We start from the raw sequence: 26,474 nt of genomic DNA, 5'->3' as shown, positions 1-26,474 counted from the left end.
ATTTCTTTGATTATATATTCCCCAATATTGTGCATGTTATCATTAACAATGTACATTCAGTAGAGAAGGGACAGACTAATGCACGGAGTCATGGTGCAACACATGGCGTGCTAACGCTTTTAAACTATGTCTACGAAGGGTTTAAAATGATCAAATTATTAAATTGCGAAATGTTTTGTGTGAAGAAAAAATAAGTTGTTTTTTTATTACAATACCTGTTCCGTAAGTTAGAACAACAAAATTCGTCGGGTAGTAAAAAAGCACCTTGACGGACATTTGTAATTTGTCTTAAATTGCTTTCAAAGCTCCATTGAAAGTCAGATCATTTTTAAATCGGATCATCTTGCTAGTTCTTGCGAGTCTTCACCAGGTACAAAACGCACTCCCTGCGTTAGCCTTTCGATATTTGCAGAGGCCGATATATATATATATATATATTAATTAACCATACAGACGCAAAAGACAGAAAGAGGGACGTAATATTGCCATGACAAAAGACTCACTACAAAGTTGGATCACTACAAAGGACCGGAGTAGCTGCGTTGTCGATGGGTCTGGCGGAGGTGCACAGGGTTTTCTCCAAAAGACGGCCATCCCGCTTATTAATTCTAATTTAATATCATGAAGAGAATAAATAATCAACAATGATGATTTTGCAATTTTTAAACGAATCATTTTTCTTTTAGAGGTTATGAAGCCAGGGTACACCTTTATTATCTAGAGCATCGCTATTATACGTAAATAAGAGTGGTATATTTTATACATGGTGAAATCACCTTGGAAGAATGATTAGTGACTTCATAATTCGTAATAACTTGCTGATTTGTGTAATTGTCGTCGCAGCAGTGTGAAAATAAATAAAGATGATAATATGAACTTCTATTTCATGTTTGTTTGGTAAAATTTTTCCATGTCCGAGTTTTACGTCCGGCATCCCCGTTAAACGTTCCATCAGACGGTTGGATGGGTTCCACCCAACACGGGACGAGGTGTGTTCATGCTCAAGTTCGAATCTAGGCCATAATGTGTCTCTGGGATTATCAGGCAAATAGGGTTCTGAAGAATTTTATCGAAGTGATTTTAATGTGAAATGTCGGCTATATATTGCTTTTAGTGACCTCACATTTGCCACCGCTTGTTTTAAATTTAAAGTGCTCGGAAGCTTTTCTGAGACCCGAGATAATTTCAAAAGTTCGCATGAAACACAGCCATCAGGTCGTGTAATGAACATGAACAGAAACGACTGAACCATGGCAAAGCTGATATCAACGTCGTCCTGAGGTCTTCGGTTAATTGGAGATAACATCACTGCACTGAAGTATGCCTATGCGTTAGCTAATATAGTTCAACAATATGTACACTCCGCCACTGCGGGCAAAGACAAATATGCTTACGTCTGTGATGTACCCGGGTCAGAAATCTATCTGGGATATCTCATTCACCATTCTTGTCATATTGAGATGTCCAACTCAGTGACGTGCATCTCTCAGCGAACCGTCTCTAGTTACTGGTAGTAAGTGAGTAAATATTTACAAACCGGGTTCGACCGTTTTGTTGAACCTCTCCATAAATTGTCTATTTAAATTAGGTACCAATAAATTGTCCTACGAATCCCTAGTGAATGAACTGCCAGGCTAACAGCAACTGTTAGCTGAAGTTTTTGGACATAATAATTTGTGTACGATCTAGATACCGATATGTAAGGCGCTCAAAACGCAACTGTAATTGGCCTTAATTAATCGTGGAATATCGCGGTACATATATTTGTTATGTACCATGTCTTTTAGGACACCTAAATGAGGAAATTGTGCGTTCATTATTAGCAAACGCCTTCGGCGTTTATTGCTGCTCTTCAACTAGTAAAGCTGCAGCTTAGATCCTAAAAAGTACGTCCTAGAAGTTGTAGCTCCTAGATAAATAAGGGTTATCCTTATCGATTGTCCAAGTTGTTAGTGCCAAGAAAAATAGTGCCAGTCCTCAACCAGCCGTTCTGTGTGTGTGTGTAAAGCATCCGTCGAATATTCCAGCTATCATGAGTTCGTTATAGAAACGAGGTTGCTATTGAAGCCTAATATTACTTTGGCAAGATAGGGAAAAAGTCAATTTTGATTTTGCACCTTCCACACGTCCAGCGGCTAGGATTAAGTTACCGTTTTTCGCTGGCCAGACGCCACATTAAACATACTACATTAGGCGCTCGTTGTAAATAGACTACTTTTTTATGCATGTTGTCTAAACTGTATATTAAAAATTTCAATATTTTTCCCATTTGCTGGATTTTACCACCGTGAAGATACTTCTAACCCTAGTGGCGTCTGCTAAGCTAACCTCAATCCATGGAAATTCCAGCGACACTTATCCACCTAATATTTCATCCGTCATACGCAGGAACGCGCTTGCGTGGAAGCTTGGGCCATTTTCGAGCCATAGGTTGCCAGTAGGGTTTTCAAAGATGAAAAGGCCTATGCCACAATTTCAATTAAACCCGCCAAATAACCTCCACTGCAAGATGGCGTCCATATAGATTGCGCGTAAACATGCATGGCATAATCAATGTTGTTTTGCCGCCATAGCCGAAAGATTATCTGCTTCGTGTAAAATTATTTTCAAACGTAAAGTTACGTATCGTAGTGGCTCTGAGGCTGTAAAAAACCGCTTGATCACTCCAGTAACCGTCGGTATCTTATGGCTTTATACGTTTAGTTATTTTAGCAATGGAAAGTATCTCTATTCGTGCTGCATACATCATCGATGTTGATCACCGTCGCTATTCGTCGGACTGTTTACTAATTTCAACACACCGGATGGAAATCAGGCCTGGTAGACGATAAATACGCAGTTCTGCCGCAACTTCGGGCGTAAAATGCGAAGAGCTGGATTGAAGAACGTGGTTTTATAAAATGCTGAGAACATATTATACCTACTATAGCAGTATTCGTGATGCGCAAATAGTCAGCGTACAGACCTATATGGGATTAGCGTTGGATCTATGCGCTCTAGTCAATAAGAATATTAGATCCGATATAGAAAAGTAACTAATGTACATCGTAACAAATGTTATGCCTGTAACAGAGCAATTGTGTTTCGTGAGAAAACACAGTTCTTTTATGAGGTCGTTCGAGATTACCGCAATTACTCTAGTAATTAATAAAATTGGGTAATCCTGGCCAGCTCGTGGGCTTGTCTAGGTTACAAGGTTAACCTTCGAGGTTGGGATGGCCGCGTTAACTCAGCGATTTTCAACCACATTAAGCCTTCTAGGTTGTCAAGTGCACCTCATTACATGTTTCTTATTATTATTATCTGTGACTTGAATTATATATTTGGAAAATGCGGTAAATAAGTAATTTTCTAGTTGATTTCGCTTTGCCGAATGTCGAATTTGTAGGATGTAGATTTGCAGGAATATTTTAATTAAATAAACACACAAATTTCATCATAATTAGGAAGTGAAATTTGCTTATTACTGGCCATAACTCTGCACTGTATAGGAGATCCGTTGTAATTTAGAAAAACTAACGTTCTAAAAATTGCTTCCTCTGTAAACAAGTAATTAATACCGCAGGCGAGTGTTACCACTGTACACGTATATCCAGGACTTGTCACGTAAAGAAATGCTCACTGTAGAAGATCGCTAGAGAGTAATCTTTTTTCGGTATATTTAGATACCCTGCGTATAGATCTTCTGTTGCCAGCCGTGCTATTCTCGTCGCCTTGTGCTCCCAAGAGACCTACTCAACATTTTGATTGAGTATTACCCGAGACAAAGCCGTCGATCTAGGTTAGAGCGGCTTCCGTCCATCTTTTTTTGCTACATCTGTCAAGGATCCACCATCGAGGCACGTTGCTTGATCCTCGTTCAATACATTATATTCCCAAAACGATCGCAGTCATACTTCGAATATGGGCTTTGTTTACGAGATTTGTTTTTTTGTGACCGCTGTTTCTGTTTGGTATCTACAGTATACGATACTAAGGTTTAATTCGGTGCATTGACATCTCTTTAATTCTTCAAAAACGTTTAACTTCGATATGTACGTATATTCTGCCTGAACCTGCACAAACTTAGCAGTAAGCTTGCACAGTTAGATTCATATATATAACAGTTTACACACAAAATATTTCCTGATTTAGCTCAGTCTCGCGACACTTATCGCGGCGCCGGTCTTTTAGCGTCTCGCACTGACGGGAAGCAAATATATTCCCAGTAGCGAAAAACAAGATCTGTTTTAGAGCACGTACTTCCGTGTGGCTTCCAATGAATGCTGAACATTCTAGAATTTAGTCATAACATTTCTACGAAATCTAATTATCTACTATATAATTAGCTATATAGTTATCTACGAAATATCGTTCATCATACTCATCGTGCCTAATTGTATGGTAGCATGTGTTTCGATACAATCATGCTGTCGGTGGCCGTTTTCTGTTTTTTGGATAAAATAATTTTCGGTCTTGAATCTTATCTCGAGTCACTCGTTCTCCACGGCATGCAACATGGATCCTCACAGCTTTAGTCCGATAGGGCATGTTCTGAGCTATAAATCGAGAGAACTGCTGCCCAAGATCTAACAGAATTTCCGATTTGCCTAAGTTTCATAAAGCAGAATTGCCACATAGTAAGATTATTGTATGATTCTTAATCTCTGGGATTTCTTTTACACTACATTTGATAAGTTGAATTGAGTCGCGGTATGCGTTCATTATCTCGTTTTATTTTTCTTCTATTTAGTGCCGGAAACGTGCTGCCGAGACAAATAATATTATTTGCGAGGTTGAAACAACAATCGTTATCACCTGTCAATTTGGCTTTAGTCGCGTTGGAACCGTCGATTTCATTTTGAACGACAAGTCACGCTCCGAACGGCCACCAGAGGTACGACAAAGTACCGGTATTTTTTGACCCGAGAGCTCTCCGTGCAGCGAAGATGACTCAGGAGGCTATTACATATCGTTTACATGCATTGGGACTCATGAATAAATGACAAAGAAAAACAAAATACCATTTCTACACAAGAACAGTTACCGGCTACGATAGACTGCTCTTTTAGGATAGCTGAAAACGTTACCTAACCAAATGATAAGATTTGTCCAGTTTTAGGCGACTGAACAAATATCCCTGGGTAAATGCTACACCTCTGCATATGCTGGGAACTATGAATCACTTAGATGTCAGGAAACAACTACAGTATAGCGTTATGCAAATCAATCCATCCGTGCGAGCCACGAAATTGATAGAGAACGGTCTTAGAAGGGTGACGTAAAGCGATTTTGCTGTGTGACAACGCTGCACCCCATACGCTTCAGCGACCCAACGAACGCTAATGGACTTCCAATAGAAAGCTCTGCCCCATTCGGCTTGTAGCTGGGATATCGCTTTATCTGATTATCACTTGCCTTAATAAATGGGCCATAACCAGAAAAGCATTTCAGGACAGAGGCCAAAGTCCGCATTAGGCTGACGAATAGATCGCTTCCAGGGAAGAAGCCATTTTACTTCGAGGGATACATCGATTACCAAAAAGGTGGGCGAACGACTGTTTCTGAGTCGGCAGTAAATTAAGCGAAAAAAACAAGGACAACTAATATTTCTATCGCGTACAAGGAGTTGGGGAGAGCGGCACGATTAAATCCTCTCTACGCGAAAAGTGATTGAGCTCAACCTTCACGCAATAGGGAAGGGTACGACTGCCTGGAACGTGATTTGTGATTCGAGCAGTGGATACAAATCTATAGTATCAAAACGCTGAGGCCGATTTCAGCAAAAACTAATAAATGGACCAGAGTGGCAAATCTGCAAAAACCAAATGCGGTAAGTATCCTAGACAACTCCGTTGTCTATGTATGACAGCTGTTCATCTCCCAGAAATGAATGCAGCAAGTGTTGAATTTTCGCGAGCGTCCGTTGATCACATTGCAAAATTGCTATGAACGAACTTGAACTCTATAATGTAGCAGACGAAAAATAATCAGGTTACAAAGTGCGTTTACTGGCAAACTAGACGGCGGAGTAAAAAGTGTACAGACAAAAGAGGTTAGGTCGCATGTGTACAGAGCAGGCGTAACCGACCCAGAAATTTATCACTGGTCTCAGCAAATAGTAATAATACACCGGGCATTCATAGGCCATGTACGTCGATAGTGGTTGGTAAAATAGATTTGCCACTGTACGATAATGGCGTCAAAAAACCGGTAAGTAATAAATAACAGTTCGTAATAAGTTGAGAGCGTTCTGAAAGTTACTCTTTCATCTTATTAAATACCGCTCACATTTTCGTTAATAACAGTTTCGTTCACCGTATCCTACGGTATACGTAGTTATTGTTTCATATGATGTAGAAACGAACTAGAAGGCCGCTCTATAGTACCAAAAAGGGGTGCTTAGAAAAGCTGTAAATATTTATATAGTTGTTACGCGAAGAAACGAAAGGGATATTGTATCTATATACCTAACTCGATCAAACGTGACACTGTTGAGGAGTTTCCCCCACAGGGTTATGTGTCGCCAGCTTTAAAATTGCCTAAAAAGCTGATGGTAGCGGATATGAGCTACGTCTATATAGTAGAAGTAATGTAGGTATGTACAAACAGACTATTCATAGACTAAGAAAAGCGTGGTATTGTTTCGTTTTTCGTGCAATGAGGGATCGGGGAAAGGATTTTTTTCGTTTACCAAAAGCTTAGTACGCTTATACAAACATGGGATTATTGCTCAATGACAATGTAACGAAATGGCTATTACTAATAATAATGTGCACAATTTTTTCGTTACAATTTTACGGAAGAGTAAAATCACCATCAGCGACAGAGTTGTCGAAATTCTGTAATTGCTTTGGCTTAATAAAACAACTCCTTTACACAAGGGGTTCACTCTTATCCTTCATCTTGCTGAAGGGCGTTTCTAATCAAATAAGAGGGCCGAAGAGGATAATCGAAGTCATCTTGTATGCAGGTGACTTAACAGTATATGAACCTAACAGGTCCGAAGAACAGCAAGCTCTACTCCGTCTCCACGCGGCAGCCACAGATTGGGACTGACCATAAATTAGAGGGGGAGGCAGAATAGCAGCCACTGATTTTTTGTGCCTCACCAGATCCCAGCCTCCTGCCTATGGGAACCAATTTCCACACTACGAATAGTATAGGTATTACCACACTCGTTACCGAAAGATGCGGCTACATAGGCCATTCAGTGGCGCCGTCGTTTGTCTCTTGCAACCGCACCTAAGTAACTGCAGTCGCAACATACGGAATGCACGTCATTGAGTAGATCTTCCAATAATTCGAAGCGTCAAAGCTTTCCTTAAAAGACCGCTGAAAGTATTCAAAATGGCTTCACGTATTTCGTAACCGACTTACCACTGCTATCCGACAATCTACGTCGTTGGTTTATGTTTCCGGCGAAAAGGTGGGCGCCTAAATTTGCGGAGATCGATGGAGCTTTTTTTTTTTGTTTCATGTGCAATGAGGAATCGAATGGAAAGGGACGAGCCGGATAAAGACACACATCGTTACTTGCTTTGTTGTGCAGGAGTTCCGCCATGGTCTCTGCAGGAAACCGAATTTCTACGAATCTGACAATGCATGTTAATCCTCCAGATGCAAGGGAAATCGTAATATAAGCCGTACTGTTCGTTGCCCTTTGGCATCATCCTTAGGAAGATTTAGAAAGACTCTCAAATGAGCTTCATAGAATCAACAAAACTTATATAGCCCTTACGACGCAAAGTGCCATAATGGCTGTGCAGGCTAGCTCTGTCCTTTGGCTATTGTGCTGTTAACCTGTATATTGCAAAGACTAATAAATTAAAGTAGGTACATTTGCCCAAGCGCGAAGTAGCGTATTTTTGAGTGCTATGAGAAGTACCACTAGAAGTTGCTTACTAAGCATTACTTGCAAATCCTTTCAAAAATCAATATGTTCCAAGTTAAACGCTGTACTTCAGAATGCTGAAACGGTTTCTGCAGCATTTAAAGCTATTACATTGCCTATGAGGTTGAGCCTGGCAAATTGTCCGGCATTGGTTACGATGATAAGGTTATAAAAACAAGTTTGGTTGTTGGCCTATTAATTTGTTTTTCTTAGGATAGTTTTACTTTTTTTTAAGATGCAGTGTCCATGACTTTCTTTACTGCCAAAAGTTAAAAGAACTGCTACAGGCTAATGGTTTCTACGATGGCGAGGATTGTTTTTTATTGACTATTACGTCAAAGGCGGTTGGAGTGTCACGAGGGGTAATAGCGTAATGGACTGTAGTGAGATAATAAGCGATTTCCCTTTACAGAAAGCTAAGGATGTATAAAACAGTGGGGTTGTTCAGTGGAAAAAATTTAACAGATATGAGGAAACTTATGGCAGCTTTGTAGCACCATGTAGTTTGTATTTCGTTCGATATCAGTTTTAGGCTAATGGTACTACGTGACGTTAGGATATAGACTATTACGGGTTATGTTACCTGAAAGCGTTAATTTTTCGAAGCAGTTTTAAAGATGCTATTTGGTACATTCAAAATTAGAAAAATTGTATCGCCTTTTCCAGGACACGATTTGCCATTTTGATGCACGTTCTAGAAATATGCGTGTCTTACACAACGGAAATTAATCCGTCAGTACTTTATTCTGTGACTACTAAGGCTTTGTAGATACTTTAGATTAAGCTTCAGCTAATAAGGTTTAGGATCGGGTTTGATGCAAATAGGTGAGGGCCTTCGCTGGAACATAGCGTCGAAATCAGGACAATATGAGCCTACACGACCTTGAAAATACCGTGGACTTAATGACTCATATACATATTAGTGAGGCCATTAAGATTTTTCTGAGAGCTACGATACTTGGAATGAATAAAGTAAGCCGTCCAACAAGTTCTTCTTTTATTAATATTCACCCTTTTTCTTTATGAATATCATAGCTGATGACTTGTAGGAAATGTATGATGAATGATGAGGCCTCTAAATGCATATGGTTATTTATCAATGAATGAAACGTTATCAAATTTGAGAATCAAGGCAAATTATCGCGTACCTAAGTTTTCTTGAATAGGCCTGGAACGGTTATCCTTGGCACGGGAAGTGTAATAGGAAATTTTGTTGAATTATAGTAAACAATATTGATAATAATTAATAAATAGTAATAATACGAAGACATTTTTTCGCAACTGTTCGCTTCAAGGATAAGTGTTGAATCCTCAACATAGCCTCATCAGTGTTCCCTCTAATTCTGATATCAACAACGTTGGAGAGCCTCGTCCTAGTTCCTTGGTCATTTAAAGTTTGTTTTAGCTTGATGCCTGCAGACACGTACGCAGAGCGACTGGCTACTTTATTTGCGCACTTAAAATTTTCTAGTTGTATTGGTTTTCGGGCTTTATGAGGTCTCTGAAGTATGGTATAGTTATGTTGTGATCAGATCTTTTGGTAGTTTTCTATAATGTTTTAAAATCTTTTTTTACGGCATCTGTCCGATGCGTGTGACTGTCTCGGTCTCTTTTGCACGCATTCACAGATGCACGCGTTTCAAAGCTATATTAACTTGCTAACCCAGCGCTAAGTAGATGTCCTGTTTGTAGTTGACGTGAACGTTGTGACCGCTGTTATTCGATTCAGCTAGCAGTCAGTGTTGTTTTAGTAATCCGTTATTGTTACCGTCAATCGGATGGCCGCAACAGGCGCCTTAAACGCCTACAACATTCTAGGCGCAGATCTAGATAAAGTTATTGATTTATATAGAAATGATTTAAACACCGGCAACGTAAGGTACGCACATGCATGATAAATGAATTGTTGTCCTGTATGTTCGGATAGCTCCGATCACATGAACGTGTAGAAATTTATCTAAATAACATGCCACTGAATCTACGTGTATTTTCTGTGAGCTGCTACACGTCTTCCTGACAGGTTCCGTTCCAATCAACATTGTTGTTCCGTGGCTGAAATTGCTTAACCTCATTTATTTTATCATTACCCCAGTCTTAGGCTGTGTTTACCAGTATGCGATAATGGAGACTGCGTTTGTTCAGACGTGTCCGCGGCGTCAATACGAGTACTTACAATAGTTGTAGCAGTTTCATGTGGCACTAGCAATATTAGCCATACCGTAGCGGTCGTTGGCTTAGTCTACGCGTTGTACACGCTGACTACGCGACCGCAATACCGTTAAAAAAATATATCTTTCTCTTTCAGGCCGACGCCGTGGCACACCTTGCTCCTTTTCAGACACGGTTTGGATCTCAGCTTCGAAGCAAAATGCGTGCTCATTTTTTTCCTGTCAAGCATTGGTCTGACAGCTGAATACAACGGTGGCTGCAACAGAGAAAAACCCGGTTTACATTTACGAACGTTCATTTTCAATGACACGTTTAAATTAAAAACACCTGAGCGAACTACGGCAGCAGTAGCAGCATCAATAAAACAAATGGCTCTCCTTCTTTGGTTACATTTTGTTAAATAAGACAGAGCCCCCACTATTGTTACTTCTAACTTACTGTCGACGACCAGTGAGCGGATGTTCAGTAGTAGACCGAAACCAAGAGCTAATAAATTTCTCTTTTTTTTTTTCTTCATTTCGTATATCCAAAAAACTCTCTCAGTTTCATTTGTTATAAAACACCAAAGCGCCCAAGCACGAGGTATTCTCTCCTTGCTATCTGAGTATGTTTGGCGCACCGCCTCGTCGTAGAATACAGCGTCAGATAGGTGCCCTAGCCAAACCTCAATTTGAATGTCTGCGTTTCTAATTAGAAATGGAAGATTGCACCTGGGAATAGTCACTGCTCGCGAAAAATGAATTAACTTTCGCATATGAGATCAGTAAAAAGATTTCGACGCAGGGCTTCAATGAAATCCCATCGAAATCGTAACGGAGATCAACGGCGTCCATATTGGATACCCACGAAGGCGTCTAAACTTTTTAGTGCAAACAGAAACTTGACCCTCCATATATTATTGAAAAAGTTTTGCGGCAAAGCTTGTCAGAGCTATGAATCGATGATAAATTAAGTTGTACCAATCGATCTTATTCCTTTTATATAAACAAACGGAATAAGCAAAAAATTACCCGGGTTCTTTTTGAAAACTAGAAACATATGGACTTTACTGGCAGAAGCTTTGTGAGGCTTCGATGACTGAAGCCTCCAAATCTAGAGATATTCAAAAAGTGATACTCAGCACAGAGGCTGTTATACCAATTTTAAGTCACCGCCTTTGTTTACTAGCTTTTCTATTAAAGACAAACAGACTTTCTGCGTTCAGTTCTTGAGCTAGGTGTAGATTTGACACGACAGAAAATTGTCTTTTGTTTTGAGGAAAAATATCTGTGGGCGAATTGGCGTAGCCTTCGCGCATATTCATTAACTTGATATATTGATAATGGCTCTAAGATGCGTTATTTTCAATTTTACTTTTTGGCTTCTAGAAGAATGCTTTGTGCCCGCGTTTATTAAAAATTATTCTTCCACAAAAGGCTCCTGTTGACTGTTCTATGATTGTTCGACTAAAACACAAACTGGATAATTGTTGCACATTTCAGTGGGTTCAAGCGCTTCGGACCTAAATGTCAGGACCAGTTTGCTTGTTGGACAGCCACGCGCGATTTAGGCACGTACCTGATTCATAATGTGTGGCGAAGCAATGCAGCGGTGAAGCCAGAAGGACCAGAATAATCAAAACAGGAACAGCGAATCAGACAATAGATGAACGCTCAAGTTTCCACCCAGGTGGTCAGAAATCTTCTAGCGCCAGCCCGAACTTGAGAAAGTGATACTGCTGTGAACTGTTATGGATGACTAAAATCAGTATTTTCATCCTGGATATGTATTTCAATCTTTTTGTTTCAGTCGTGCTTTTCGTGATTAGCGTTAGCTAGGGTAAATCAGTATCGGCGTTCCGTTCTGTTATCGATACTCATACAGATCGTAATGGCGCGTAAATAAGCAAGATGCATTTTAAGCTGCAGAGTTTATTTACCGGCAAAAGTTCTTCTTGTTTTTCATTTTATTTCTGAAAAAATTTTAAAAAAATCAATCGTTTATAGCCCTTGTAAGTAATTTCGATTTTCGTGGGCGGAGAATGGATGGGCTCGCTCAATGGGAAATAGCTCCCTGTTCTGCCATAGACCAAATATGGAGATAGAAGAAGCTAGGAGGTTTCAAGGCTACCTAAAGCAATGTCCACCGGCTCATGGTATCTGGCGTAGAACGTATTCGAAGGCTTATAAAACGTACATAAACCATCAAATCAACCATTTCTCGTGGGTATCGATTGGCGGAAGACAGAAGCCATCTCATGTATATTATTAACGAGAACAGAATCATACTTTGACATAATCAGCACAGTGAAGCTACAACAAATGGTTATTATATATATATATATATATATATATATATATATATATATATTATAATACTATATTTATATATTATTCTTATATTATTATTAGGTATTATATATATATATAATAGTCTATTGTGTTCTATTTTGTGCGTCCCTGGCCCGCTCTTGTAGCAGTATTATCCAGAAGAAGGTTCTGGCATCCTATTCATGCAGCTGTGTGTTAGCAATACGAAGCAAGTCTTAGGGTGTCTGTTAATCGTTGGGAGGCTTTGGGAAACAGGCCCTTTCAAAAGAACAGCCTGCGTTACCGACAGGTTAACTTACTGGACCTTAAAATGTGTTGTGAAGGCATCGAAAGCACCCCCGGGGACATTGCACTTGTATTCTTGACTTCGTCATTCTCGTCGTGCTTCAATACGCCAGAAATGAGAAAGCTGAACTTCTAACTTTCGTAACCAGTAGTTTAGAAGCGAATACGTCCTTGCCCCTTTCTGCTACCACAGCCAGTTGTTACCACTTTGGCTCAGTTTCTACAAATGAGCATGGAACCTATATTAAAATTTAGAATGTTATTTTGCTCAAAACTACAGCATATAGCTTGTCTTTTGTGGAGCGTGTATTCTCCTCAGGCGGAAGGATATTAAGTAGTGTCGTACGTGAAGATACGATTCACGTCTGCAGCTTGTCTATTAAAGCACACGGAGCGTGAAACGTGCTGTGTAGGGTCGTGTGGCCGATAAAGAAAGGCGAATTTAACGGTAAAAGCAAATCTGAAAAACGTACGACCGAGTCATCGGGGCAAGCCAGCAGCCAGGCTTATGAGATCTACAATTTTCCAATATTGTTTTGCCAATTATTATTTTCTAACCGAGTGCTTCTCAATAGAATCATGATACATCCATTATTGTCAGATTCTAATCCACTGGTGCGTGCAGCGTATGCCATCCTCAAGTTGTATGTAATATCCTGAGAGTTGCGCTAGACTATAGAAATAGATGTTCATCCGATAATATGCCTGCATTAACGAAGCGCTGGATAGTCGTGCGACTGAATCTGAAGAGAATTTTCGCGGCATATTTACGTAATAAACAAATTCTGAATTAATTTAGACAGTTTATCTTACCATATTTCTCCTTGTCCCTGTTTCCTTGTTATTAGCATACCGCCTCCGTTCCGAAGAGGAAAAGCGTCAAATATTAAATATATTCGTTGTTGGGATCCTTTGGGTGTACTCGTTGACTCACTGCGGCAGAATTTCATTGCGGTCACAATCCATATGGAATTGTGGGTATTATGGAAAATTGAGATCATTATACAGGCTACTTCATCTGAGATCCGTTCCGAATTTCAATGGTATGAAGCGGCCTGCGCAATTCCGCTTACACCATGAACCACTTAATCATTAAGCGCTAAAGTGTGGTAAAAAGCTAGGCCGTTGGTCAAAGACTGACAACATATCGGCTAGCGACAGCATGTCAACGCTAACATATCACTTGCAAGTGCTGTGAAGGGTTAAGCGCTCGTCGGTCGGAGACTGCCAGCTGTTTGGCTAGAGGCTGACAACATGCTGGCTAGCGGTTATAGCCGCGTCCAAGCTAACAGCTGTTTATTGCTTACACACCCGATCGCAAGACCGTGACTGTTACGTTCGCTACTTCCGTCGGGTATTTCATCACCCGGTTGGCTTGCCGCACGGAACGGAATCTGCTTACGCATTCGAAAGCACACCATGTGTTCCTTAAGTCGAGGAGGCACACACGTGATTCGCCTTGTTATCACGGGAATCGTAACACCGAGCCACTGTTACCGACTACCTTCTTCACGTACAATTCGCGTGCCCCTGTGCGGCTGCATCTTTTGTAATAGCAAATGCTATAGCGTTGTCCAGCGCACTGGGCGTGCGGACCGCCCTCGCTATTCCCGTCCTTCGTCGTAAAACGTACTCAGTGCATTCTCTTCGAGGAGTTTTTACAGTCCTAATCTTACGGCTTCAAACGGTATACGGCCGCTTGCTCTTTGTATGGCAGGCGTATGGTCTTCCTCGTCGGTCACGCGTTCTGTCGACACTAGTTCTTCGCGGTTAAACCTTCTCTTCCGCCACCTGCTTTAGCGCCTATGACGACGTGAACCACGACCTGACCCCGCCATCAATACTAACAAGGGCTTGCCTCCTGCGGCGGTCTGACCCCCAACTGACCTGCTTCTTGTGGTAATTTAACCGATGGCTGGCGTGCTCCCAGCACTGGCCGATCTCTAGGTCTCGTGGCTCTGTCGCTTTCACAGCTTTGATCGGACGCGGGTTTCCTCGTTATCACTAACCTGTGAAAGAAGAGGGCATGAGTTGGAGACGATGGCGAATCCAGACCGGACAGGAACCCTAACTACGTACAAAGAGGCAGCTGTCTATTCTTCACATTTTTAACGTAGCGGTATATGCTATTCTATATATACATAATAGATTAACGTTTTTAACCGAGTTAAAAAACTTGCGGCGCCGTAACGTGTTAATGCATGTAGATACGTCTTATATTTTAGGGTTGAGGGGGGAGGACTACATAAAAAATGACGTAATATAAAGATGACATAAATATGAGCAAATAGGTGCGTGTGGAAGAACACCAAATACAACTACAGATCGGTTTGAAAATGAAGCTTGATCTGTTACAGATTAGCTAACGATACTAACGGCATTTTCTATAGAAACCAAATTTCATGTTATATATCTGATATTCGATGGCAGAGAGCTAAACAGGCTTATATAATTTCGCTTGACAGTGCGTTTGAATGTCTATGATTTGGAACTCGTGCTTTAATAGTTCGTGCGAGTAAGTTTGTTGTGATACCCTGCATTTAGATCAGTGTATGTTTGCAAATGTCCGGCGTTGAGTATATGTTTCTTCAACTAACCATATATGGGACGAGGTCAATGCCTATAGCAGCTTGCCTTCGTAACCTACAAAAGCCTAAAACATATCAATAGGCACCGTTTTCAATGTGCTTGCATTTAACAGATTCCAGTAACGATAGGTAAATTATTACACGAGCCTCATATTACCTTATGCCGATGTAATTAAAATGGCAAGTTCAGCGTGTTCCTTAGAACCAGTTCTTGTTATCTATCTGTCTAACCTTTAAGCCTTTACTGGCGAGCCTAGGTATCCACGTGTGTATAAAAACCCATTCTAGAGCTGGACATAGCTGCTGTATACATGTGCACCTATAAGCCTGGACAATCCCTCTTATCGATCTGAAAAATGCTTGTTAGGCTGAATAATGTAATCTAGAGCTCTTGAAAAAACTCATTTATATTCGTACTACTCACCAGAGGAATAGTGACATCAGCAAGGGCAGCTTAGGCCGACCGAATCGGCAGGCCTACAAAATCATTTCGTATTCGAGGAATCGAATTCTTGAAGCTACAAATGGCGGGCAATTGAGAAAATTGTTGGTGATCAACTAAAAGCGATACGGCCTTGTATTTCAGTCGTGAATTTCTATCTAGCCGCTCGTGGCCAGCTACGTAGACGGGTTTACTTCCATCATAGGGAACTTCTCTGCGCAGTAACGTTATCGCTTTAGTAACATGATCCGTTATTTTATATGTTGCCATTTGATGCTTTTCTAAAGTTATAACCGTATTTGTCCCTGAAGATGAAAATGTCAATTATTTGGTTACAAATAGCTGAGTTCCCCACATATACAAGTATAGTTCGATTAAGGTCGTAAATGCCGGATTATCGATATAATAAATCGTAACGGCTTAAAATCTAGTTTTTTGTTACTTTTTTTTTTTTTTTCCGGTACTTAATCATTCTCTTTATAGACCCTATCAATGGCGTACAGAAAGATACACACACAGAGAGCTTAGCTGTTTGTACATACGGCATACTAGTTTTGTTTTCTATCAAATCAGCGATGGCAGTTGTTCGTTATGGGCAGTTCATGTATAAGGTTACTGGAAGTTACACCGAAACCAATCTCCATTGAATACTGGTCGACGGGGAATAACAGTCTTTAGATGGAACTCATTTACGTGCCGTTTACGCTTTAAAAATTGTAGTCGATATCCGACGACGCAACGAAGATTTTTTTAGATACGCGTTTGCGGCATTCATCACTTTACCCTAACATAATTATGGATGAAAACTCTCAAGTTGACAACCTTTCCGTGTAGCGTAACGTTTTACTTCCGATTCCGCTATTCGGGACCGTATGCATCGTAGCTGATTTGTTTCAGCTCTCACTATTGTATTAATTTTTAGCTGGCTTTTTTAAATTTTATAATACCGTTACACTGAAAAATAGTTTAGACATTTTTTTTTACTTAGCGATTGACAGTACATTTAGTTCAGTGTTTAAACGGCCGTTCGCGAAACTTGAAACATCCATTAATGTATACTAGTGTAGATTTGCTCGCTTTTCTCGCGCTAAACTCGCTTTTCGTATTAATTTCCTAGAGGCAAGGTTTCACTGAACGCCCTTCAAGTACCCTTACTAGACGAACGTAACGGTGTTACGTCTAAAAAACCGTCCGCCAACGCGTGCAAGTTTGATTAGGAAAAGAACAAACGGTTGAATTTTGCTGCTGTACAAGTCAACAGCTTTCAAAGCCTTATTCCGCCAAATGAGTAGAGCGTCTGATTGGCGCCCTAACGGTAACCTGAATCACGTCTCTGCTAGACAATGTAGTATTGAGAGGCTAGAAACGCTATGTCGGATGGCCGGATTTATAGCGCTTTCAGATGTCTCAGATCCAATCGTAGACCAAACGAAGCAGTACGTCGTTGCTTCAGACCAATGAGAGCTCCTACTCGTCATTTGCACTAAGCTGAACTCGACCAACATACCCTATCAATACTATAACATCCACACCGGCTTGGTGCTCATTTAGGCGGAACTGATCTCATTGTGAGAATGCCAATTGAACTAGCTATAGTTTGCAGTAAAAAGAGATCGACAAGATATAGAATCGATGATCAACGATTGATGATGAATTGAAATAGAAGAAACTTTGGGGGTCGGAGGATCGTAGATGGCGCTGTACTGACCGAAACTGAACAATCTTCAAAATTAGGCAAATTGCAGAGGAAATGCTTTGGAGAGCGTCACAGAAAGCTGCAAGGATATTACGCCTCTTCAGGAATTAGATTTTTTAGCAAAATTTATTTACAAAACATTGTGATCATCGTGTTCCAGCAGCTAGAGATCTGCTTTCAGACTGGTGGATCACTGGTGTTTATTGTTTAACGTTTTTTTATGCGCTATATGCTCGTTTTATTGTGCGCTAAATTTTCACCGAATACATTTCACTGTATAGCAGATACGGTTATTATCTATCGTATTTAAGGGTAGCGCGCATGGTCAGTTCAATCTGTACATTTATTTAAGTAGTGGGAAATAAACTGAGAGAGAGCTTTATTACGAACACGTATTATTATAATAGTTTTACCGAGCCGTGCGCCCGAATGCAGTCTGTTGGTACAGGAAATACCAAACACTGTTTATATACGCTCATGGTACCTTTCGGTTCGAGATCGACTGCAACGAATCCTAGCTTAGCTAAAAGATTCCGACAGTTTCTTTTGTTTGTAAACTTCTTTCTTCACTACTTTTCGCTTTTTGTTGTTTACTCATAAGTAAATATCGGTCAAGAGCGCTTCTCGTGCTCTATCTACTGTACTGTAGCGGTCTTGGGTCGTAAATACGACCTCAACAAGGGGCATTGCAGGTGAAAAAAATGCATGTTTGGCCCTTGTGCTAGGCACCGTGTGATGAACAGCGTTGACAAACGAAGTGGGCATTGGTCGAAAAGATCGACCGCAGCCAAAAGATCGACGTTGTATCGAGCGTCACGCGAGCAGAGTGACTGATTTTTGCGTAGAGTTAGTTGTCGGCGGTTATTAGAGAAGTGATGTCGTTACGTCAATCGAATACTGAAATGGTGGCTCCAGGGAAGACGACAAAGGCCAAGATCAAATCAAATCTTCGTTCAAAAAAAAAGGTTATACTTTGCGTTTGTGGGGACTGCAGTGCTTTGATTTATTGTGGAGTGTTTACAGCGAACTGGATAGTTGATCGGCACGCTTGTTCGGTCCAGATTTATTGAATCAACCAGGTTAATCGAGAGACCCCACGAACCATGGCAACTTACCCTGCTCGGTGACAACGTGATGTTAAAACAACGGCAAACATTGTTGAAGCTGCTCTCCTGAATTTCTCTCCTTAAAATTTGTGCTTCTTCTTTTTCCGTTTCGTGGTCTTAACTTGGACTCAGACTACCGATTCAAAGTGCCTTTGAAACAAGACGCGCTAGTTCCTCAAAAGACGATATACATGTAATAGAAAGGTAGAACAAAGTCACGAACAATGACATTATAACTCATTCTCACAAGGCTCAGAAACTTGTTATTTTCTAGTTAGTGGGAAAAATAGGGGATTCAACTTGCCCAACCACTTTATATATAGCTCCTTATTTAATATAGGCTACATATAACATAGTAGGTGAACCATAAAACACAGAAGCAGACCGGACCAACTAATACTACGGACCTAAGGACATGTTCAAGGAAGAAGAGAAGCAATCAAAGTTAATAGTAATTGTGATCGTGAAGTGACTTATTTAAGTTCAGAATGAAGTACATATAATGGTAAGTGCATTTTACCGAATAGAAAGCTACCACACCTTGTGAACAATGTTAGCTTGTCTCACAGTGCTCTAAAAGCTGCCTTCGCCGTACTATTAATAATAATGAGCTGAACCCTGATTCCTAGTAGCGTTTCGTTGACGATTATATCTATAGCTGACTTTTTGGCCTATTGTGAGCTATATCTGTGTCTGAATATATCGACAACGTTTTTATTATGCATGTAACATATATGAAGGTATGTCATTTTTTGTTTGCCATAGCTTAACATATATCTATGTATATGCTTGTTGTTTCTCCTTCCTGGGGAAGAACTCGGTGGCTGTTTGCTTTGCCAAGCAAACTGGACTAATTATCCTTGCTGTGGGAAAATTATACAAGTACCATGATAGCCAAATAGCAAACACACGGGGAACTACAAGGGCAAGCCGTTCAAAAAATTCCTTCTTCCAGCCCTTGTACAAAAGCTTCACCCGTTGGCGGCCCGCCGCCAAAATATCACTCGTTATAGTTACGACGGAACGACGACGCCTCAGGCACCAATCGAAGAATTGTCTCAGACTTTTTCGTTGCTACTGCTGTACTCTAGTTTTCACTACTCTAATAACTTCATCGATACAAAAGTACCAATCATAACATTTGTTTTGAACGCAAACGTTAACAGATTTTTATAAAATGAAGTATTTAGGGCGCTAACTACGTTAAGCCTATTTTGACGTAACTAAAACGAATCGTAACTTGGATTAAAAATTTTTAATCAACACTTGCCACGTTTTTTTTCAACACGTTATTGACAGGACCTAAGCAAATATACATATGTACATATGTGGGGCGGAAAAAAAATTTCTACACCGCCGTATTTGGAGGAAAGCGGACTGGTAGCATAATAATAATGATTTCGACTTCAAGTGTATCATAATTTCTCTTGGCGACGATAGCACACTACTAGAAACGTTTGCATGGTCCAATATAGTGGTTTTCAGCTGATCCCCAGCTAGCTCCCCATTGTCCTGTATTGTTTCCCCGTTCTTTGTTATTCATCAATTTATGCCTACGAGGCATAAATTCACTAGATCTTGACAATAATTATCATGGTTACATAAATTTTTTGAAGGGATTCTATTGAATTTGCCTCTTTTCACCAGGCACAATTTGATCTTCTCCAATAGTCATGTAAAGCAACAAAATAACGATCTAACCAATGTTTGAGACGGTTGTCCTTCTATTTTTTTATTTGTTTTTTTTACGAATATTTTTTGTCTGTCTACAGTGCATGGTATTTGCCTTAAAGAAGCAATTCATATTGTTTCTCCTACAATTGTGCCCGGATTTTCTTAAAATTGTGTCTTTCAAGTTTGAGGCGCATTCCTTAAATTTTAATATTAAGGCCTCTGTTATTCTCAGTTGTTTAGTCGTGTTCTGCGGACATGATCTTTCATACGTGAAAACTGGGTATCGAGTAGAAAACATACAACGACTCTGTGAAGTGTCATTGCTTTAAACCAGTTGTGAGTCATCTCTTGAGGTGATAATATACTTGGGATACATAACAACCGGGTAGTCGCAGGAAAAATAACCCACTTTTGGGTTAGTACGAATGATCTTTTCCAAAGAAACATTTATTTTTCCGTGAAAGCCTTTTCGCATAACTAGACTTAAAAGGATAACCTTTTGAGCAGATTCGCCATATTCCTACTGTAGGAAATTTGTAGCACAGTAACAGCTAAGCGACAAAGCTTTCTAAAGGAAAACTACCGCTCAAGATGCTGCCGTTACTGCTTTTTCGATTAAGGCGAAGGTCTCTTGCGTCCATCGTCTTAAAGATGGACGACAATAATTGAAAGCCTGGTACCTCGATCTGAGTTATGTGCAGTGTTTCGTTTTTACTGCGTGAGAATGCGGTCGTCTGGCTCCGACAGAGGGAAGTGATAGTTTACACCTTTAGTTGTAGAACAGAAACGACTGCGAATGCCGTTATGGTTTCATGATTTCGTTGTAACTTCATTATCTGTGCGGGCAGCCAGACACTGCCTAGTATTTTGCAGGAGTCTCTAAAACAAACGCCCCAATGAGTTACTCATTTTCACAACACTCGTATATAGCCTGAGTCTTTCTAGCGGGTAGTCCCTTTTTCCAAATCAATTGACATAAACCGATACAACTGTCATATAACGATTTGTGTGCATACAGATCACTGGTTGAAGCCTTGTGAAGTGGCATGTCCCCCTGTAACACAGACCGATGTACCATTTTTGCCGGCAAATACTGCAACCCTACAAACTATACCTCCGTTGAATAAGTAAGTTGTAACAGGACCGTCCAAAATAACCGTTCGACATTTGGATATGGAAATCAATATTCCATTATTTGCATAATAGTGGATATAACTGAGCTTGCAAGTTGATACTACCTGTAGCAGTGTACACGGAACTTGTACGAGGCGCCATAGAGTTGTATAGCGAAGTCTAGAACCGCAACGTCAAACAGGAGCGCGCCAACGCATAACCCTTCGAGCGCTCCATATTAACAGGTAAGTCATTTACTTGTTCGTAACAATGACGACTTGACTGGTAGGCATCGACTCAGCGGACCGTGTTCTTGTTCTTCCTTAACCTGCAGAGCTCTTTAATTAACAGGTTATATTTGGTCCAGTCAAATACGCACGAGGAATCGCAGTGGATACAGCGAAGGCCTTTGGCCGATGAAAATGTAATCCAGTTGTGAATGATTTTTTATATTTCAGTTTATGTGAAACGACCTTTCTGAAACTTTTACTAACCGTCGTCATACAAACAATGCAGTGAAACAAATCACTCAACGTGAATTTTACAGAATAATAGAAAGTAGGGTCATGTAGAAAGTAACGGACGTGCCTTATGCGGCAGGTCTATCATTTTTTTTTTGTTCCTTTACCATTCTTCTATTCTAGGCCTACTATAGGCCAAAAAGGCAAGGAACGTAGTCATTAAGGTTTCTGGGACAAAAAACTGACGAGTTTAGCAATAAAGCGTTATAAAGAATATGGGGTGCCATCAAAGATAAAATTACGTTATAGACTAGGCGACCTGATCTTATTTATGATTTTTTCTATTAAAATTTACAAAGACCTAAGGCAAAATAATTATCTCGTTTACCAAGAAAGGTTCTTGCAATCTTCGCAAAAGCAGACGCCAAACGAATACTAAATTAATATGATTATTTCCGGATAATCTGATATGTCGGTTTCAATAGGTCTAAGAGTGGTATGGCATAGCAGTTTTCGACCTTTTCATTTGCGCATCGATACAAAGAATACCGGGCTAGCAAAATCTTGTCAGATTTTATTAAATTAGTGTTCTGTTGATGATTGATGAAGCTTGATAGCGGTAGACTGCACGAAGTCTGTGGCAAAAAAAGAATATTAATAGACACAGAATAAGGAGAAATTAGATTAGTTCTTACAGGGAACAATATTATAGAAGTTTTTTATTATCATAATAAAGATGGAAATCCAATCAAAGGCATACAGGACCCTAATAAGAATTTTTCTAGCTTTTGAACATACCGTAATCAATGGATTAGCTTCGTTTTGGAACAAAAAAGTTATTAAAAAATGATTCTAGCCAAAGAAAGTATTTTCTATTCAATCCTACATTGATTGCGACGAAAAAAGAATTAATGACATTAAGATCTTCACAGACAAGCGCGAGTTTGTCGCACTCATCTTATCTTCTTCTAACCTTTCGGCAAAGTAGGTCGACACACATCAACAAACAACTTTATTAAGAGTGAATGCCCAAAATCTACAAAACTAGAACCTAATCACATCAATTTTATCTTACATTGGTCATCTGACCGTATTAACGGTGTTCATGTAACGATAGCTTTTTCAATGGTTTTTTTTTCATAGAGTTTTTCCATCGCAAGCCCCTTTAACAACTTCACAGCCAGTTCTAGAAGAACAAACTTCTAAAGATATTTCAGATAGATAAGATAAGACTTCTAAAGACAGTCATGACCAACTAAGTCACATATTTATCTGCTCTAATATTTGTTACCGAAGAATCAAGTCAAAACTTGATCCTGCTTAGGTTATTACTTTTGTAAAAGATAAAACCTTTTGCCCATAGCCATGCCAGCTAAGCCAAGTTCAATGCTATTCTGTTAAATCTGCTTTGCCCCTGAACGTGCGGCGGCGGTAAAATAGCACTTGACGGCCTTGAGGAAAACCTTTAGAAGAGGTTAATGCCAAATAATAAATGCCATAAGCAAATGAATTAATTAAAATAAGCTGCTAAATACAAACTGATACTTACCACGTGAAGATACTATTATATATCTTAAGTGCAAAAATAGTTGTGATAAAGGAGGACCTTTTTGTCACGTCAAATTTTATAGATAACGTTCTATACCATGTCTTAACTGTTATCGAGAAGAGGTGTATCATTTTATTATTGTTATTTCCTGTATTCTGCTGAATACGGATAAAATGTTGACTGGTAACTTTTAAGTTGCATACCTCTTTTATCGTACCTGCTCAAGGAACGACCTTAGCACTGGTTTTTATACTCAGTTGAGCGGCTTACATGAATAAAACTAGGTCGTGTAACTAAGCAACCTTTACGAGTTAGGCCAAGCGTATTTGGATGTGCAATATAAGGACCGTCTTCTAGGACATTAGGGAAGCCAAAATATTGTCAAGCTATTCGAAAACAAGCAACGCTAGTGAAAGTCTCATTTTTTACCACTCGCGAAGCATTCGGGCAAAAATCATTGTATTAATCAACGACAGGAAATGCGCTCGTGTAAAACGTTCAAATCAAGATAAGTAACATTTCTGTTACTAAACAAAGTCCTCTAATAAAGGCAAACAACAAGTGCGTGCTGAGTTTCAGAATGTGGCCACGAACGAATAGGTCGTAGGGTAATTATTTTTTTTATAAGTTTGGATCACAAACGGCTAAATTTATGATTGCACTAGAGAAGTCAGGCCTATTTTCTCTCTTTCTGCCTACAGCCCATTGGACCTTCTATGATCCAACACCACCCAAACTCATAAATAGTTGAAAGAACTAAATGCAAACTATCCGAAAAAACGGCAAGTGGCATACGAATCAAAAGAAGAATCAGGGAAACATTGAAGCTAGGTTTGCCTTCGCTTTGACTGATTCTTATAAAATAACAACTATGAAGTAACCTCTAGAAAATAAACAGGCTTTATGAAGATTTTTATCAAAGCTGAAGAAAGAAACGCTAGAACAAAAAAACTTACCCAAACTGCTAGAATTTGTTTCGCCGAGATTATTAACCATTAATTCATAGTGCCTTTCCTATACCTCACTACGAATCTAGGCGGATCTTCCTTTAATAGTACTATGGATTTCCGTGTACTGAACACAACAGCGTTGTCAAGGTGAGGTTTTGCATTGTCGTATTTTGGTCTGAAAGGATGCTGTCTTTTTTGTACCCCTGCGAAGAGATGCCGACCTGAGCGCGTCCTCTTCATGGCGAGGGATAACGAAGGTAAGTTACACTCCAGCTTGCTGACCAAATGACTAAATAGCTACCCGAAAAGCGTACATGATATCTTCACGAAGAAATATTTTTAGGAAAAAACGTTTTACAGAAACGGTGTACTGGATGGATAACACTAAGAACGCAGTGGTCATTTTGCGCAGTTCGCTCTACACGGTGTTCGTGGACTTCAACACAGCCTTTGATTTGACGCTCCGGAACAGGATTATCCTCACGCTGGCCAAAATTCGTGTCGCTATGAATGTGCTCAGTCTTTTTGTGTCTGCCGTTTATCCAATCGACCTAGCTCAAAATACAATTTGCGTCCACTCTTAGTTTTCATCTTATCAAGGAGCTTCTCTGATCAAATAAAAGGGCCGATGGTTTTCGAATCGAACAGGTTCCAAAAGCAGCAAGCTCTAGCCCTGCTTCACGGAGCAGGACAACGGCCACTCACATTTTGTATATCGTTTGTCCCTAGGAACCGCTTCACCTCGAAATAGGTCAGATCGCAACGTATGGTATACGAGTGACTTGGTAAGACCTTACTATGGAGGACCTCAAACAGTTAAATAGCATCAAAGTCTTTTTCCTCACAAAAATATTGAGATTAGATATAGTGACTCGATAACGTTTCACGTATATCCTAGCCGACCCGCCACTCTTGTCCAAGGATCTACGTCACCGCTCTGAACTCCTAGCGGTCGAACTTGTCAAACGACCATTAGAAAGTGGGAGCAAAAATTCGTGGAGATAGGTGAAGATTTCTTTGGTTCGGGTCCGATGAGGGACAACGAGTGGCAAGGGACGAACTGGCTAAACAGACATGTCATCTCTTACTTTGTCGCACATTGATTCCATCATAGACTCTGCAGCAAACCAGGCTTCCATAAGCCTGGTGATGCGTCCAGGCGACCCAGATGCGAGAGAAATCGCGATATATATATATATATTACAGTTGATTTGCTTTTTGGTAACCAGCTCGACGACATCTGGCAAATCTCTCAAATTAGTAGTCAAGACTCGTATAACCCATATGACGCAAATCGTTTTAATCGTTTCCACATAACCCTTCTAACATTGCGATATGGTGTTGTTGACCTGCATCTATTCATTTTTTACAAAGTTTTTGACTACTACCAGCAAATTCACTTTGCCGGTAAACTTATTCACTAAGTTTAAAGTGTGATTGAGACGGGAGAATTTATCTAAAAGCGTCCCTTTAGTAGCCGCCATTGTCTGATTTAGAAACATGTCGAACATGCTGAACTAAGTCGGCATGCTGTCCGCGCCCGAACGACTAGATACGTGTCACTAGGGTGTGGCGACCCACTGATAATTGGCCAATATTTTAATTTCATTTTTCATTCAAAACTAATTGAATTCCACTAATAAATGTATTGAATTAATGATTTTTGTTTAATACAAGATGCTATGAACTGCAATCAGGTTTTCTCGTTGGAACGAGAGCGAAACGGAAGTATAGTGCGTAAGGCTGGGGCTGGACATATTTATCAGATACAGTTTGAGGTATATAATGTACAAACACCGCTGTAAGAAGGTGGAGTGCGAAAATTGCACGCCTTATTTACAGATGTCCCTTCCTGTAAGCAGACGACACAAAAGTTTACTTTAGCACAGTATTAAATAAATATTAATAAGTATTTAGTACAGTCTGACAGTGATGATCGCCACCACGGTAGAGGCAAACATTGTGACAAGTGATTCTAGCATACCTTCATTTAATACTACTAGGGGATATGTTCAGAAATCGATATCGATAGAAATCGAGTCCTATAGCACAACATCTGGATTGTACGACGAACGCATTACCCCTTTAATTTCTCTCGATTTTTGCCAAATGGCTAAATTTGCTTTTGATCTGGCATTGACATAGCATGAAGCGGACGCCCCTTATGTTTAATGGTTACAGCTGATTTTTTTAACGACTTATCGTTAACTGTTGACAGTAGAGGCCTGATTAAACTGTTTCGCTAGGTGACTGCGGCCT

The 26,474-nt window shown here is 40.0% G+C and overlaps 1 long non-coding RNA gene across 5 annotated transcripts in view; it reads left to right on the top strand.

The window, feature by feature from the left end:
- LOC147754694 (uncharacterized) overlaps positions 1-26,474 on the top strand; it is a 47,807-nt gene that overhangs the window by 8,505 nt on the left and 12,828 nt on the right. For 4 of the 5 annotated variants that reach the window (XR_015317119.1, XR_015317117.1, XR_015317118.1 and 1 more), the window contains exon 1: positions 20,905-21,500. The exons of the other annotated variant lie outside the window; for it this stretch is intronic. This is a non-coding gene — a long non-coding RNA (uncharacterized LOC147754694). Of the gene's footprint in view, positions 1-20,904; positions 21,501-26,474 lie in introns of those variants that run through there. 5 annotated transcript variants of the gene reach the window in all.

Source organism: Varroa destructor, unplaced genomic scaffold, assembly GCF_002443255.2.
Source record: "Varroa destructor unplaced genomic scaffold, Vdes_3.0 BEIS01000007.1, whole genome shotgun sequence".
Taxonomy (NCBI): Eukaryota; Metazoa; Arthropoda; class Arachnida; order Mesostigmata; family Varroidae; genus Varroa; species Varroa destructor.
The sequence above is the reverse complement of the archived record's forward strand: the minus strand, read 5'-3'. Positions and strand labels throughout refer to the sequence as shown.